The sequence below is a fragment of the Notolepis coatsorum genome (genome assembly GCF_963971535.1).
Source record: "Notolepis coatsorum genome assembly, chromosome: 1".
NCBI lineage: Eukaryota > Metazoa > Chordata > Actinopteri > Aulopiformes > Paralepididae > Notolepis > Notolepis coatsorum.
The window spans coordinates 248,163,362-248,179,167 of NC_140165.1; the positions used below are offsets into that span (position 1 = coordinate 248,163,362).

Sequence of the window (15,806 nt, forward strand, 5' to 3'; positions counted from 1 at the left end):
CGGCTTCCTAGATAGTGTGTCTGCCACTGGAATCTGCTTTCCAGGCTTATGAACAATGTTGATGCTATATCTTTGCAACTGAAGTATCATGCGTTGGAGCCTCGGCGGTGCAGCTGCAAGGGGTTTGCGCATTATTGTCTCCAGTGGCTTGTGGTCTGACTCGACGATCACCTGGCGTCCGTACAGGTATTGGTGGAATCGCTTACATCCAAAGAGCACGGCGTACAGCTCCTTTTCGATCTGAGCATAATTGACTTCAGTCTCATTCAGTGCTCTGGACGCGTATGCGACTGGTTTCTCTTGCTGCAGTAGGACTGCTCCCAATCCATATTTGGAGGCATCAACCTGCAGTTTCACATCCTTTGTGTGGTCAAAGTAGGCAAGTACTGGACCTGGCTCTTGTGTTAAAATGCTTTTCACTTGCTGGAAAGCAACATCATGGTTCGAGTCCCATACAAATTCACTGCTCTCTTTCAACAGTTGACGGAGCGGGGCCGTTGCCTCTGAGAGTCTGGGGGCAAATTTTGACAAGTACGTGATCATGCCCAATATTGTCTCCAGCTCTGCTTTACTCTGTGGCGCGGCCATGTCCTTGATCGCCGAAACCTTGTTGGGGTCAGGTCTGACACCTTCTCGTGTCAGTGTGTGTCCAAAGTAGTTCACCTCTGTCACACAGATGGTGCTCTTGTCTTTGTTCAGTTTTATCCCTATCTGTCTGGTTCTCTCCAGCATGCCACGCAGGTTGGCATCGTGCTCCTCTTTCGTGCGGCCATACACAATGATGTCATCGACAATGGCGGCGACGCCCGGGAGTCCCTCGTAGGCCTCATCCACTCGTCTCTGAAACTCATCTTGTGCAGATATGATTCCGAATGGGAGTCTATTGAACCTATATCTGCCATAGATGGTGTTGAACGTGGTGAGAACGGATGACTCATGGCTGAGTTTTATATTCCAGTACCCAGACCTAGCGTCTAGCACACTGAAATACTGTGCACCCGCTAATTTTGGGGTAATGTCATCTAGAACAGGGAGCGGGTAGTAGGGTCTCAGGATGGCTTTGTTCAGGGGGCGGGGATCTAGACAAATCCTAAGCTTTTTCCTTTTGGGTTTTTCTACAACCACCAGTGCATTGACCCAGTCTGTTGGCTCAGTGACCTTCTGGATTATGTCCATTTTCTCCATTTCATCCAGCTCACTTTTGAGCCGACTACGTAGGGCGTATGGTATGCGGCGAGGTGGGCACACCACTGGTGTTACGTCAGGTCTGAGGTGAATGGTACACTCACCGGGAAACAGTCCAATGCCTTCAAACACATCTGCATATTCATCCATGATGTTCATGTGTGGTTTGGGCTGTGCATTGACTGTATGGATTATTTTGACCAAATTCAGGTCTATACATGCTCTCATGCCCAACACAGGTGGAGCATGGGCATCAATTATATCAAAGTCAAGCATGACTGTCTTCTCTTTATATCTGCATGTTAGCCTGCAGGCCCCTTTTACAGTAAGCACATGCCCACCATAGCCTGAGAGCTTGCTGGCCTGCGGGCTTAATACTACATTTCCAAATAGCTCATGGAATGTGTTGGCTGGTATCACATTAGCCTGAGCACCTGTGTCAATTTTAAATTTGAGCTTGTGCCTCTGTTTTCCAATTTGTAATTCTGCAAAGGCTTGTTCTTTGTCTGTGTTTGCATGCTGTTTTGTTATAGTGTCAATGTACAGTTCATCATCATCACTTTGCTGCTCACCAGTGTCAGATATAGCATGCATCCTCTTTGCCTGTGGCTTTATCTGACGTCGCTGTGGTGCTGACCTGCACATCCTAGCAAAGTGATTGAATTTGTTGCAGTTGTTACATTGACGTCCCTTAGCTGGACATTCCTGAGCACGGCTGTGCTCTCTCCCGCATGCTCCACATTCCTCCTGCATGACGTCAGCCCTGCTGTCAGCCCTGCTCACTGTTTTGCGACCATAACGTGATTGGTCCGGTTTGAATGGTCTCCTGCTGCTAACTGCGTGCACAGACTGAGTAGCTCCACTCACAGTCGCACATCCCATTGTTTTTAGTTGTTGCTGGGAAATGTCATGTGATCTTGCGATGTCAATCGTCTTCTCCAGCGTTAAATCTGGACCGTAGCAGAGCAGCTTCTCCCTCACTCTCGCTGAGTTAGTGGCAACCACGATTCTGTCTCGGACCATTTCGTCACTTTTGTCGTAATTACAGTCCTTCACTAGCAGCTTAAGCTCTGTTACAAACTGATCAAAGTTCTCACTGTCGCCTTGTATCCGTTCGTGGAACGTATAACGTGCAAAAATGGGGTTAGCTTTGGGTATAACATAGGCTTCAAAACCTGCATAGTACGTTGTGTACCTTCCTTTCGTCTACCGTCAGAGTCCACGTATTGAAGACATCTCTGCCCTTCTCTCCTATCCACAGGAGTAGGTAGCTGCATTTCGCCTCCTCTGTTCTTGCAGATAAAGGTCCCGAAAACATTAACTCCACATGCTGGCGAAACTTCCTCCATGCATCGGGTAGATTGGACGCGTCCCAGTCCATCCTCGGCATCGGAACGCCCGAACTGTCCATTCCAAACATTTCCAAAATAAGCTTAAAATTCTGACACCATGTAATGTTCTATTCTGGCTGTCACTCTTAGTGTCTAGCAGAAATAACTGAATGTCCACACAATGACATTATAGCTCAAGGTTTGTTTACTTCTATTTGGGGGTTGCATACATGAACTGACAGGTACCGTATCTGACGTCATTATCAAGAGTCTGGGCTAAACCAACTTATGGGTGAAACCATTACGTCAGGATACCACAGAAACCACCTGACCGGAAGTGTTATTGTTGTTGTCGCTAGCGGAACTCAGGCTCCACAGCTTCGTCCGGTTCTGTGCTTCTGAGCTAACGCGAGCTAAGCTAGCTAATAATGTGTCTTACTTTCACTTGTTGAAAATGTCTAGAATACAAATGTTGAGATTGTTGGTGAACGAGCGACTAACTGCAGCTGCTGAAGAGATATTTGGAGTATTTGAAAGAACCATAGAAGAATATGAAAGCGAGATAAATCATCAACGTATGCAGCTGGATGGTTTGAAGCATGAAATTAGAACAGGTTTGTAAAATCAAAACGTTGTTCAACATTGTTCTTAGTGCACCGAGTATCTAAACTTTAAGAGCAGTGTTTTGTTTATGTGACCTATCTTGCACAGTTTTCGTACTTTTAGACTACCAAGTTACCGAATGGCTAACAGCAATTCTACCAAATACTGGCATGGTCATGCTGGACCTACAAAAGGCCTTCGACACTGTCAATCACACCATTCTGATTGACAAGCTAAAAGCAATTGGTTTTGATAGTCTATCAGTGAGCTGGATGCAATCCTACCTGGAGGGGAGAGAACAGATGGTGGAGGTAAACAAACAGTACCCTATCCCCCCCCCCCCACAGTGAGCTGTGGTGTTCCACAAGGAAGAATACTAGGGCCGCTACTGTTCCTAATTTATGCAAATGACATGTTGTCAGCTTGTGACTGCAACTTGTTCCTGTTTGCGGACGACTCAGCCCTGCTGGTCTCTGACAAGAACAAGTTACAGGTTGAAAAAACCCTCAGCTCGGAACTAGGCAAAATCTGCATATGGCTCGCTAATAACAAACTATCATTACACATGGACAAAACAGAGTCCATTCTCTTCGTTTCAAATAACAAACTCAGCAAGACCGACAGCTTCTCAGTTACAGTGGGTGACAATATTGTCACAAGGAAAGATGAAATTACCTACCTGGGTTCCATCCTAGAGGCAAATCTTTCCTGTGACAAAATGGCATCCAATGTAATAAAAAAAGTCAACCAACGAACTCGATTCTTGTACCGGATCTCCTCTCTGGTAAACAAGAATACCCTGAAGACTCTGGCAGGAGCACTCATTCAAGGGTACTACGACTATGCTTGCACCTCATGGTACCAAAGCACCCCAAATGCGCTAAAAACAAAATTACAAACATCTCAAAACTAACTGGTCAGACTACTGCTTGACCTTACTCCTAGAACCCACCTCACCCCTGCCCACTTTGACAACCTAGGATGGCTTAGAGTAGACGACAGAGTACAGCAACTTGCAATGGGCCTGGTCTACAAGATACACTACACGACCAAGGTACCCATGTACATGTCAAAATACTTCCCAAAGGTCAGTGAATACCACAATCACAACACCAGAGGGAGCTCCACAAATCATGTTAAACCCAGATTCAGCTCAAACAAGGGACTAAACACGTTTTGCAATTATGCCACATCAATGTGGAACGCCCTACCCAAAGCTGTAAAGGAATGTGAATCACTACCCACTTTCAATCAAAACCACTCTCAAAGAACACCTACGGGAGACTGCAATTCGAAACTGGCCCCTGTAAATGTCCTAACCCAACATACAGTAAATTACCAAGTATGGTTTTGTCAATATTCCAATGTACAGTTTTGCTTGCATACAGGGAACAAAATAACCACCCGCCAAACACCAATGGCGTGTAGATTTCCTCCTTGGCTGGTAAATTACAGAGGCTACTAAGCCACTCTGGCGTGTAAAGAAATTGGGAGGCATATGAGCTAGAGCTGCCGCGATTACCGCATTACCGCGGTATCGCTGTTACATCACGGCCACCGCAGAGTAGGCTGAATACCGCGTCACCGCTGTTTTTTATAATAATAATAATAATAAATTACCCTCCTCTCGTTGGGCTTGCGGCTCTGCAGATATACCCTACTCCTCTATCGAGGTTCCAAGCGACCCTATTGGGTACCAGAAAAGTCACGTGAAACATTGCAGACCACTGATTGGTCAGAAGAGAGACGCGTCACACGTTGTAGCGTCATGCAGTGTGTTACCACCAAGCGGCAAGCGCGTATTAGGTTTTTACTTCCTGAATGTCAGCTCATCACAACACGGCTAATAACGTTAGCTTTAACTCTCCGCCGGAGTGGACTACCATCGCTCCTAAGGAGTACTAAACGAGACATAATGATTTTACTGTCTGCAACGAATGTTATAATAAAAGCCCTTCGTTCTATACACTTGTCTGATTGAAAACTTTATTAACAGACCGCAAAATGGGACAACTCAGCACGCTCTGAGCAAAGAAAGGAACTGAGATATGAATAGAGTATTGCTTGGCTTGCTATGGTCCGGTAAATACGCTGATGTTATTGAACGTATAACTATATAATGTTAATGCCACAAAACGAATGCCTTTATTATAAAGTAGTAACTTTATAGTAATAATAATAAGAAAGGGTCGGGGGGGTTAGGGGTAACCACCCCTGCCTGCGACACCGAGTGAACTGCGCACGACCAGAGGGGAAACTTCGAATCCGTGTTTCACTTTCAATAACTAATGCGTGCTTGCCGAATCCCAAACAATATTCATGCTGCAAAGTCATCCTCTAAAGATAGACATTTAGACTAGAGGCAGGCTATATGCTATAAAGAGTAGACTACTACTAAAAAAAAAAAAATGCATTCAAACTTTTTTCTTTAATTTTTTGTGTGCGTGCGGTAATAACCGCGGCGGTAGGAAATATTTTGCAAATCTGTGCGGTAAGGAAAACATCAATACCGCGGCAGCTCATATTAGAGTATTCTATGAAGGCTATACAGTGCGAGCATTTCACTCGCATTTGCCACTAAAAAAAATTATTTGTGTGAACTGGAAAAATCATTTAGGAGCACAGTGTGCGAGTAATTGTCTTGCGTAGTGGGCGTGTCAACGCGCAATTGTCATTTCATAATAGTCATGGAGCAGCGTGGACCAGCTCTGTAACAACTCATCTCGAGTCTGCTTCTATGTGCAACGAAAACTCTGTGAGCAGCGGTTCCAAATCTAACATGCTTTGCATCCTCACCAGTCCTGTATACCCACGCCGCGCTAAAAACATTAAGTTCAAGTTCAAGTTCAAGTTCTTTAATAGTTGTCATACAGAAGTACAGAATACTTTCATACAAAATGCTTCTTACTGTTACGCTCCAGAGACTGTGCTAGACAAGATAGTATCAAATAACATAATAACATAATATAGCATGAATTTAGAAGAAGAAAATGAGGTCACAGTTGTTCGGTATAGACATATGTACAATGTTCTGAGTTACCATATAATATACAATACACAACTATGCAGTGTACTAATGTACAGTACTATCTAGTGCAAAGCAGAAATGGGATGAGGTACAATTTTAGGTACAATTTACAGTAAGGTGTACGAGTTGTAGTGCAATCCTTCATCCATAAATATAAAGTGTGGGGAGTGGGTGCTACAGTGTGTTTGTTTAAAGTGGGTGTGTGCTATAAAGTGTGTGTAGTGGGTGCTACAGTGTGTTTGTTTAAAGTGAGTGTGTGCGTGTGGATGTGTGTGCTATGTGTGTTTGGTGGTTGTTGTTGTGTAGTGTTCATTCATTGTTCGTTTAGCAGCCTGATGGCCTGGGGATAGAAGCTACTTCTGAGTCATAACTACTGTAATGTTATCTGCTAACTGAGTACTCCAACTAAGCTAACCTGCTAACGCTAACTACTGCTAACGCTAATCACTGGGAAGTGGGAACGCTCAAAGGCATAGTGAGGGAAGGAGGGGCTGAGAATCTCTTTCTCTCTATCTCTCTCTGTGTGTGTGTGTGTGTGTGTGTGTGTGTGTGTGTGTGTGCGTGTGTGTGTGTGTGTCCCTCTCTCTACATCTCCTGAACCTATTTCATTCAAAAGGAAGATATTGATGGACAGTAGCTATAGTATAACTATTATTCAATAGCGTTTAAATTATAATGCATTAAATAATTGTATAAAGAATTTTCCAAAGCAGCTTGACAACCAATATCCTTTGCGTCTAGTAGGCAATGTGTGATTTTGGTGGTATGTGCTATTTGCACAGATGTTTGTCCCTTAGTATGCACACGCACAGTATAATATGCATGTAATAAATAGTTTGTTTATAAACTCTGTTACTTGAAACATGTTCACTGTGCTCCTAAATTTCTTTATGTGCTCCTAATATATTTTTTAATTTAGGAGCACATGTGCTCCCTGGGAAAAGGGTTAGCGTAGAGCCCTGTATAATAGTAATAATAATTACACATGGCGATATACTAAAAAGCTATTTCTAATTTCTGGCTGGTAAAAAATCTGCCTGGCTGGTAGTTTTTTTAATCTACCAGCCACCTTGGCTGGTAAGCCAAAAAGTTAATTTTGTTCCCTGCTTGCACAGTTGTACAGTGTCCCACTCCCACCCACCCACCCACCCCTCCTACCCAACCGCCACCACCCCCCACCCCACCCACCCAACCACCTCCAATGTACAGCCCCCCCCCCCCCCCCACCCACTCAACCCCACCCCACCTACCCAACCTCCTCCAATGTACAGTTTCTACGTCAAATGTATATACTCTCTTTTCTGGACTCTTTTTGTATCACAAACAGTACTGTATTTGCAAATCTGGTATGTCATAAATGTATAGATGTAGCAGTACTGTCTATCTGTATGTCATGTATGTCATATATGTTATGATGAATTCAAAATGGGGGACCCTGATGTAAACAAGACGAAAGTCTTTCTCTGGTCTGCATCCCCTTAACAATTGTATGTATTGAGGTGAGCTGTACTGTACTGTACCCATTCTGCAATCTGTTAATAAAGTTTTCAATCAATCAATCAAAACCAGTTATATTTCATACTGGCTCCGCGTCTTGCTCATAAGCACGTCCTGCAGCATTGAGAGTACGATTTAGTTGCCGTTAGTTAGAGATGGATATTCCACCACTCAAAAAGTCCTTGTCAGGACTCCCCCCAGCGCGCTCAGCGCTTGTCATCCGCCGCTCGTCGTGGAGTGTCCTCGGACCGGGCGATACTTCTCCGGAAGATTGCTGGAGCCCGGGGACAGCTCGCGGCGGTCGGTGGAGGGCTCGAGCCGCCCCGCGTTCACGGTGACGTCCCGTGGCCCCCGCCGATGCCTGTCCTTTACACAGGTGGAAGGCCGGGTCAGAGGGCTTAGGTCCGGCATACTGCGCTTAGACAAGCCGCTCGCCTCGGTCCTTTGCCCGGAAATAATAGGTGATTCGGCCCGGAAGGTGGCGATGTGGGCTGAGGAAGCCTACACCGCCGTGCTACAGAACCCGGCAGCGACGACTAACATCGCTCAGCTAGCCACTTTCATGTCCTAGATGGCGATGTGGTCTTGGGCCCAGGCGTCTGGGGCTATACTGCACCTGACACAGCTGCAGGCTATAGCCTCTGGGAAGGTGACGGCGCTTACAACCCTGTACAGACATCTGTGGCTAGAGCGGTCGTCCCTGGAGGAAGGGAGGAAGATTCCTCTCCTCATGCCCCCCTCTCCGAGGATGGACTGTTTGGTTCATCCGCCGAGGAGATGTCGGCAGCCTATGAGACCCAGGCTTCCCGCGTTGTCCCACGCCCCACAACCAGAGGGGCGAGCCCTGTCTCGTCAGTGGCTGCTGCGAGTCCCCCGACCGGCGGCGCTAAGACCCCTGCCCCCCAGGGCACCCTAGCATTTTTGTGTTAATGTCAATTTAAACAAACAGGTGAACCAAAGGCAGGGAAAGTTTCAAGGAGGGAGAAGCCTTTGCAGGGACTAATGGAAACAGGTGTCTGTGACGACCAACCAGTGCCACTGCACAACAGAGTTTAAAAGTAATTGCAGCGCCAGCTAGAGCTGCCGCGGTATTGATTATTTCCTTACCGCACAAATTTGCAAAATATTTCCTACCGCCGCGGTTATTACTGCATGCACACAAAAAATTAAAAAAAAAAGTTTGAATGCATTTTTTTTTTAGTAGTAGTCTACTCTTTATAGCATATAGCCTGCCTCTAGTCTAAATGTCTATTTTTAGAGGATGACTTTGCAGCATGAATATTGTTTGGGATTCGGCAAGCACGCATTAGTTATTGAAAGTGAAACACGGATTCGAAGTTTCCACTCTGGTCGTGCGCCGTTCACTCGGTGTCGCGGGCAGGGGTGGTTACCCCTAACCCCCCCGACCCTTTCTTATTATTATTACTATAAAGTTACTACTTTATAATAAAGGCATTCGTTTTGTGGCATTAACATTATATAGTTATACGTTCAATAACATCAGCGTATTTACCGGACAATAGCAAGGCAAGCAATACTCTATTCATATCTCAGTTCCTTTCTTTGCTCAGAGCGTGCTGAGTTGTCCCATTCTGCGGTCTGTTAATAAAGTTTTCAATCAGACAAGTGTATAGAACGAAGGGCTTTTATTATAACATTCGTTGCAGACAGTAAAATCATTATGTCTCGTTTAGTACTCCTTAGGAGCGATGTAGTCCACTCCGGCGGAGAGTTAAAGCTAACGTTATTAGCCGTGTTGTGATGATCTGACATTCAGGAAGTAAAAACCTAATACGCGCTTGCCGATTGGTGGTAACACACTGCATGACGCTACAACGTGTGACGCGTCTCTCTTCTGACCAATCAGTGGTCTGCAATGTTTCACGTGACTTTTCTGGTACCCAATAGGGTCGCTTGGAACCTCGATAGATGAGTAGGGTATATCTGCAGAGCCGCAAGCCCAACGAGAGGAGGGTAATTTATTAGTATTATTATAAAAAACAGCGGTGACGCAGTATTCAGCCTACTCTGCGGTGGCCGTGATGTAACGGCGATACCGCGGTAATGCGGTAATCGCGGCAGCTCTAATTGCAGCATACAGTAGATATGTTCTGTACGCACAAATATATGAAAGAAAAACATTTGAAAATGAGACCCATTGTTTTGCATATTAACTTGACACAAAGGTAAATTAAATAAATGGATTGATTGATTTGATTAGCTTGATATGTTATTTCGGACGAATGGGTGCTGCTTGATCGCAAATTCCCGGGCTGCTTTTGGTTGCCAGTCCGCCCCTGCCTATTCTGCACTTTATGCATTGCTTTTATTCTGTCAACTGTATGCAAATGTTATGCCTATGTTCATTTTATGCTATTTGCTGTGAAGCACTTTGAGCTGCAATCCATGTATGAAAGGTGCTATATAAATAAATGTATTATTAGTATTATTATCAAGGCATGTAGACAGGGAACAAAATACACTTTTTGGCTTACCAGCCAAGGTGGCTGGTAGATTAAAAAAACTACCAGCCAGGCAGATTTTTTACCAGCCAAAAATTAGAAATAGCTCTTTAGTATATCGCCATGTGTTATTATTATTACTATATACAGGGCTCTACCAGGCACACGCACACATAGAGCCCAATGGGTGCTTGAGCACCTGCCTTTTTGAGCCTCATAAAAAAAGTGCCCTTTTAAAGATTTTTAATTTTTTTACCGTTACGCATATAGACTGCCCTTCCAACTGAAAAATGTCAGGATAGAATCTAAATATTAGGTAAAGAGAGAGAGATGCCCCATATTCCATTGCAGTTTGCACAGCCTCCTCAGCGTGCCTCTCCACTGACCTATATATTTTATGCATAGCGTGGGTGGTGATGATGATGATGATAGAAACCGCTGTGGCGCACACGAAGAAGTCAAGTCCGATGGGATTTGGGAAACTCAAATACAAATCGGGATTGGAATAAAAAAGCATTTATATTAAACAATACAGAATATACAGCACTTCTTGGGGTTTGTAGGGCAAGCACTTATTCCCTCCCCCCTGAACATTTATGGAGATGTATGGGCCTTGTAAGTCAGTGATAAAAGTGTCTTTCAAGGATAAGTGAGCTCCTGCACTGATTATTATAGTTCAATATTCAATATTTGATCACCAAAACCCCCCAAAAAGCATAAAAAGGGGGCCCCCCTGCCCGAAAAGGGCCATTAAAAATCGGGCTTGCGCGCTACACGCGCTCGGTTAAAAGACACACAGGTATAGTGCCCTTTTCAGCCTTTGAGCACCTGCCCCTCTAAAGTCCTGTGCACGCCCCTGGGCTCTACGCTAACCTTTTCCCCAGGGAACACATGTGCTCCTAAATAAAATAAAAATTAGGAGCACACAAAGAAATTTAGGAGCACAGTGAACATTTTTCAAGTAACAGAGTTTATTAACAAACTATTTATTACATGCATATTATACTGTGCGTGCGTGTGCATACTAAGGGTCAACATTGTGCAATAGCACAAGCACATATCACCAAAATCACACATTGGCCCATGCCTACTAGACACAAAGGATATCGGTTGTCAAGCTGCTTTTGTATGTTGTACTGTTGTCACAATACCAAAATTTTGACTTTGATACAGATAGAGATAGGAAAGGTAATGGAATATATTATTAGATCACAGAACATGGACAATTCTTTATACAATTATTTAATTCATTATAATTTAAACGCTATTGAATAATAGTTAATCAATATTAATTAATACAATTATTCTGTTACAGCTACTGAGCTATATACTATAGCTACTGCCCATCAATATCTTCCTTTTGAATGAAATAGGTTCAGGAGAGAGATGGAGAGAGGGAGAGAGAGAGTGTGACACACACACACACACACACAGAGAGATAGACGGAGAAAGACAGATTCTCAGCCCTCCCTTCCCTCACTAATGCCTCTGAGCGTCCCCAGTGATTAGCGTTACCAGTAGTTAGCGTTAGCAGGTTAGCTTAGTTGGAGTACTCAGTTAGCAGATTACAGTAGTTATTGTTTTTTTGCGCGACGTGGGTATAATTGGCGAGGATGCAAAGCATGTTAGACAATTGGAACTGCTGCTCGCAGAGTTTTCGTTGCACATAGGAGCAGCGTGACTCGAGATGAGTTGTTACAGAGCTGGTCCACGCTGCTCCGTCTCTATTATGAAATGACAATTACGCAGTTGACACGCCCACTACGCAAGACTATTACTCGCACACTGTGCTCCTAAATGATTTTTCCGGTTCGCACAAATCTATTTTTAGAGGCAAATGCGAGTGAAATGCTTGCACTGTATAGCCCTGATATAATACTCTAATATGCTCATATGGCTCCCAATTATTTTACACACCAGAGTGGCTGAGTAGCCTCTGTAATTTACCAGCCAAAGAGGAAATCTTTTCCCGCTGATAGTTAAATGAAAACCTATATGGTTCTGTGCTTTGTTTACAGTTTTTGTTTTTGTCTGATGTGTGGGTTGGATTTCAGTGGGTATAGAGGAAGGGTTACTGCTGCTGGCCACACCTCAGGCTCTACCAAGAGAGGCCTGGCAAACATCACAGTATAAATACATGGCAGCAACGGACCGGGTTCCACTAAATGACAAGGAATGGACAAAGTGGATCCTAATGGCTAAACTGGTGGATGGAAAGGACTTATTTCTGTAGTGATAGGTATTTTGTACATATCAGCTTATTTGGTTTGTGCAGGGACTAGAAACGTAACCTACAGTGTAGTTAAACATATAATAATGATAGGCCTACGTATTTATTGTATGTATCAATCACAGCATTCTATTTACAGCATATTTTGAGATTACGTTAATTGCGTGTGTCTGGATAGAAAGGAGAGAACTGTTAAGCGGAGTGCGTTGTGGTGGAGATTGAATTGAACTCTCAGTTGACACAGTTCATCTTTAGCCTCATGTAGGCATATTTATTTATCAGGCGAGAGAGATGCGGTTGTGCCGCCGCTCTTTATATCAATAACAATCAAATAGACCGGAACAGGTACAGGTAATGCAAAAGGTGACGCCAGTGACATACTAAATCGCCCTCTGTAGGACACAATGAGTAAGGGCGCACATAATAATAATACATTTAACACCCCCACTGGAACTTAGCTTATTGTGGTACATAACAAAACAAAATATATATATTCTCCCTCTTTGGCCTTCAATACAAAATAAACAACAAAACACATTGGCACATAAGATAGATAGATAGATAGATAGATAGATAGATAGATAGATAGATACTTTATTAATCCCCTTTGGGAAATTCAGGTATCCAGTAACAGCTCAGGCAGTTAACAGACAATAGAGCAATAAAAAAGGACAACCAGTACAACAAACAAACAATGAAGGTCAGCGCTGAGGTACAAAGTTGTGATGACTTAAATAAATAAATGGTGAGCACTATTGTCACGTCAAATAAAATCAAATTGCTATATACATGAATGAATGAATGAATGAATGAATGACCTTTATTTATATAGCACCCTTCACAGCACGAATGCACAGGGTGCTTTACACTACAGCTAGCATATAAAAACAAAAATCTGAAATAAATGACAACAACAACAGACAGCAGTTAAAAACAGTGAACCAAATAAAATAATAGAATAAAAAGAATTTAAATAAAATCATCAGTCAATAATTAAAAACTATAGGAACAGTGAGGACAAAAAGGGTGCCTATATGACCAAAAGCCTGTCTGAACATATGTGTTTTTAGCTGTTTTTTTTTAAGTTTCCTGAGGGGGCAGTTCGCAGGGGGAGAGCATTCCAGAGCCTTGGTGCCGTCTGCTCGAAGGCTCAATCACCCCTTGTTTTGAGCCTGGACCTGGGGACCACCAGGGCCCTGTTTCTTGTACGTGGTTCAACTAAGTCGATCAAGATGTCATTATCCAGCTTCAGTTAACCCGATGTTTGAAGCCGGGATTTTCCTGTTCCACGAAGGTGGATTCAGTCTCGTTAACTCAAGCCAGACTTGCGACTCAGGCTAAATGCACGCGGCCGCTTTAGGTGAAAAGCCAGCACGTATCGATGGCAGAGATCCTGATTCTCTAACGGCATTGATTGATTAATTGATTTAAGACTTTATTGACAGATTGCAATACGGCTCAATCGCCTCGCCGACAAGTTAAATGCGTTATCTATAGGCTAATTTTAAGTCCCTCATTACCTCAATCAATCAGATTATATTTCTTTAAACTTGCCTGCTGGATTGAATAATCAAATGAGATCTTGCTAGCGAAAATAATTAGTTAACTGTTATACAGAATTACGATACGGCTCTCTTACCCATTGATTGATGTATAGTCAATCTTTAACTTATCTCCAATGTGGTCTAACGGGTTGTTCTTTTGACTTTCACACAGACGACCGGGGTTCGAGACCCTAGTCGTCTCCTTCTTTTTGCAATATAGGAATAATTCAATTTGGTGCACGTTGAGAGCTATATAAAGAATGACATCCTCAATGCATGTAGATTTATAATATTTTAACTTAAAACCAGGCTACTTTGGCGTATAATCATTAATATTATATTCAAAAAAATCATATTGGAAACACCGGGTTTTGAACCCCGGTCGCTGGGTTGGCAGGCTTGAGCACTACCGCTGCACCACTGTGCCAGATGGGATAAATTCATTGTTTATACATTAATGAACGAGAGACCCGTGTTTAGAATATCCTTTGTTTTGAATGAAGTTTATCTCTTTATCCTCATTCATTAATGTGACGTCAACGGCTCATTCAATTTCTCAAATCCGTCAAACAGCGCATCTCATCAGACATCTTAATCCCAGTTACAATTAAAATAACCACATAATGTGTACATCGCACGAGCGAGCGCCACCGTCACCACGGTATATATAACGTGCATTATTTAGGACAAAGTGAATTTAGTATCAGCATTTTGGGTCTATTTTACATTTCAAAAGCCCCCTCTGGAAGAATGGAGCACAAAAACGTAATTCAGAATGGTATAATGCAGATCGTAGACTGTGGGAATAGTTTCAGGAAACGGGCTGTCACTTCTTTGCGGGGGCGTGGCGATGGTTCACGCTAACTTGAACTTAAACTCTGCTTTCGACCAGGCTCAAACTTTTGGATCTGTTGTCATGGTGATTTGGAAAATCCACGTACAGGGAACCGGAAAGTCCGGCTAACTCAGTTATCCAGTTAAAGTTATCCGGCTAACTCAGTTATCCAGGTACAAGAAACAGGGCCCAGGAGATGCTGAACTCTAAGTGCCAAACAAATACTGAGCAAACTTCTTCAGTTGTAGCTTAGTGGCTGGTTTTGTCATCACATCAGCAATCATGTTGTCAGTAGGACAATATTCCAAACATATCCTCCCACTATTCACAGTTTATCTTATAAAGTTATATTTAATATCAATATGTTTACATCTTTGCCTGTTTACGGGGTTCCTGGCTAGTGCAATAGCTTCTTGGTTATCGTAAACCTTGGTTTGTGCATACTGACATTTATTAATACCATTGAGTAGCTGTTGCAAATACATACACTCCTGTATGGCTGATGCTAAGGCTAGAGGCATATGAAATCCGTTTTATTTTTTTCCAAATTCCATTTTATTTTTTTCCAAATTCCGTTTTTTCCGTTTTAATATTTCAGAATTCTGTATTTTGCTTTGTACGCTCATTTTACCATCAGAAATAGTGTCTAATAAGTGGGAATGAATAAATGTCCACAATTTAATAAGATATCACAGTCCATTTAATAGGGCTGTCTTAAATACTTCGAAGCTTCGTTCGATGGGCATGGGATTATATGAAAATAAAATTCGATTATTAAAAAAAAAAAATTCTATATATTTTTGCAAAATCAACTCTGCCTCTGTTTGTTAACTACAACAAGCAATGCTGTTTGTTATTTAAGATGAGGTCGGACTCGGCACTGACAGCTTTGTGTTCATTGTGCTGCTTTTATAAAGCCTCAAATGACGACTTACAATATTTCATGAAAGCAGTGTTTTGTTTGTCTAAGATTTAAAAAGGTTTAAACTGTACAGCACTGACAAAGTTGAACAAAGTGCTGTACAAGTCCCACAACATAAAAAAAAAAAAGAGTAAAAAAAAGAAGAAAAAAAAACTTTAATTTTTTTTTT

At 42.9% G+C, this 15,806-nt stretch overlaps 1 long non-coding RNA gene across 1 annotated transcript in view; it reads left to right on the forward strand.

Moving 5' to 3' along the window:
* The first annotated feature begins 2,914 nt into the window (after window positions 1-2,914).
* Window positions 2,915-15,806, forward strand: part of LOC311246224 — a 39,305-nt gene continuing 26,413 nt past the window's right edge. The window contains exon 1 of the long non-coding RNA XR_014620788.1: window positions 2,915-3,130. This is a non-coding gene — a long non-coding RNA (uncharacterized lncRNA). The remainder of the gene's footprint in view (window positions 3,131-15,806) is intronic.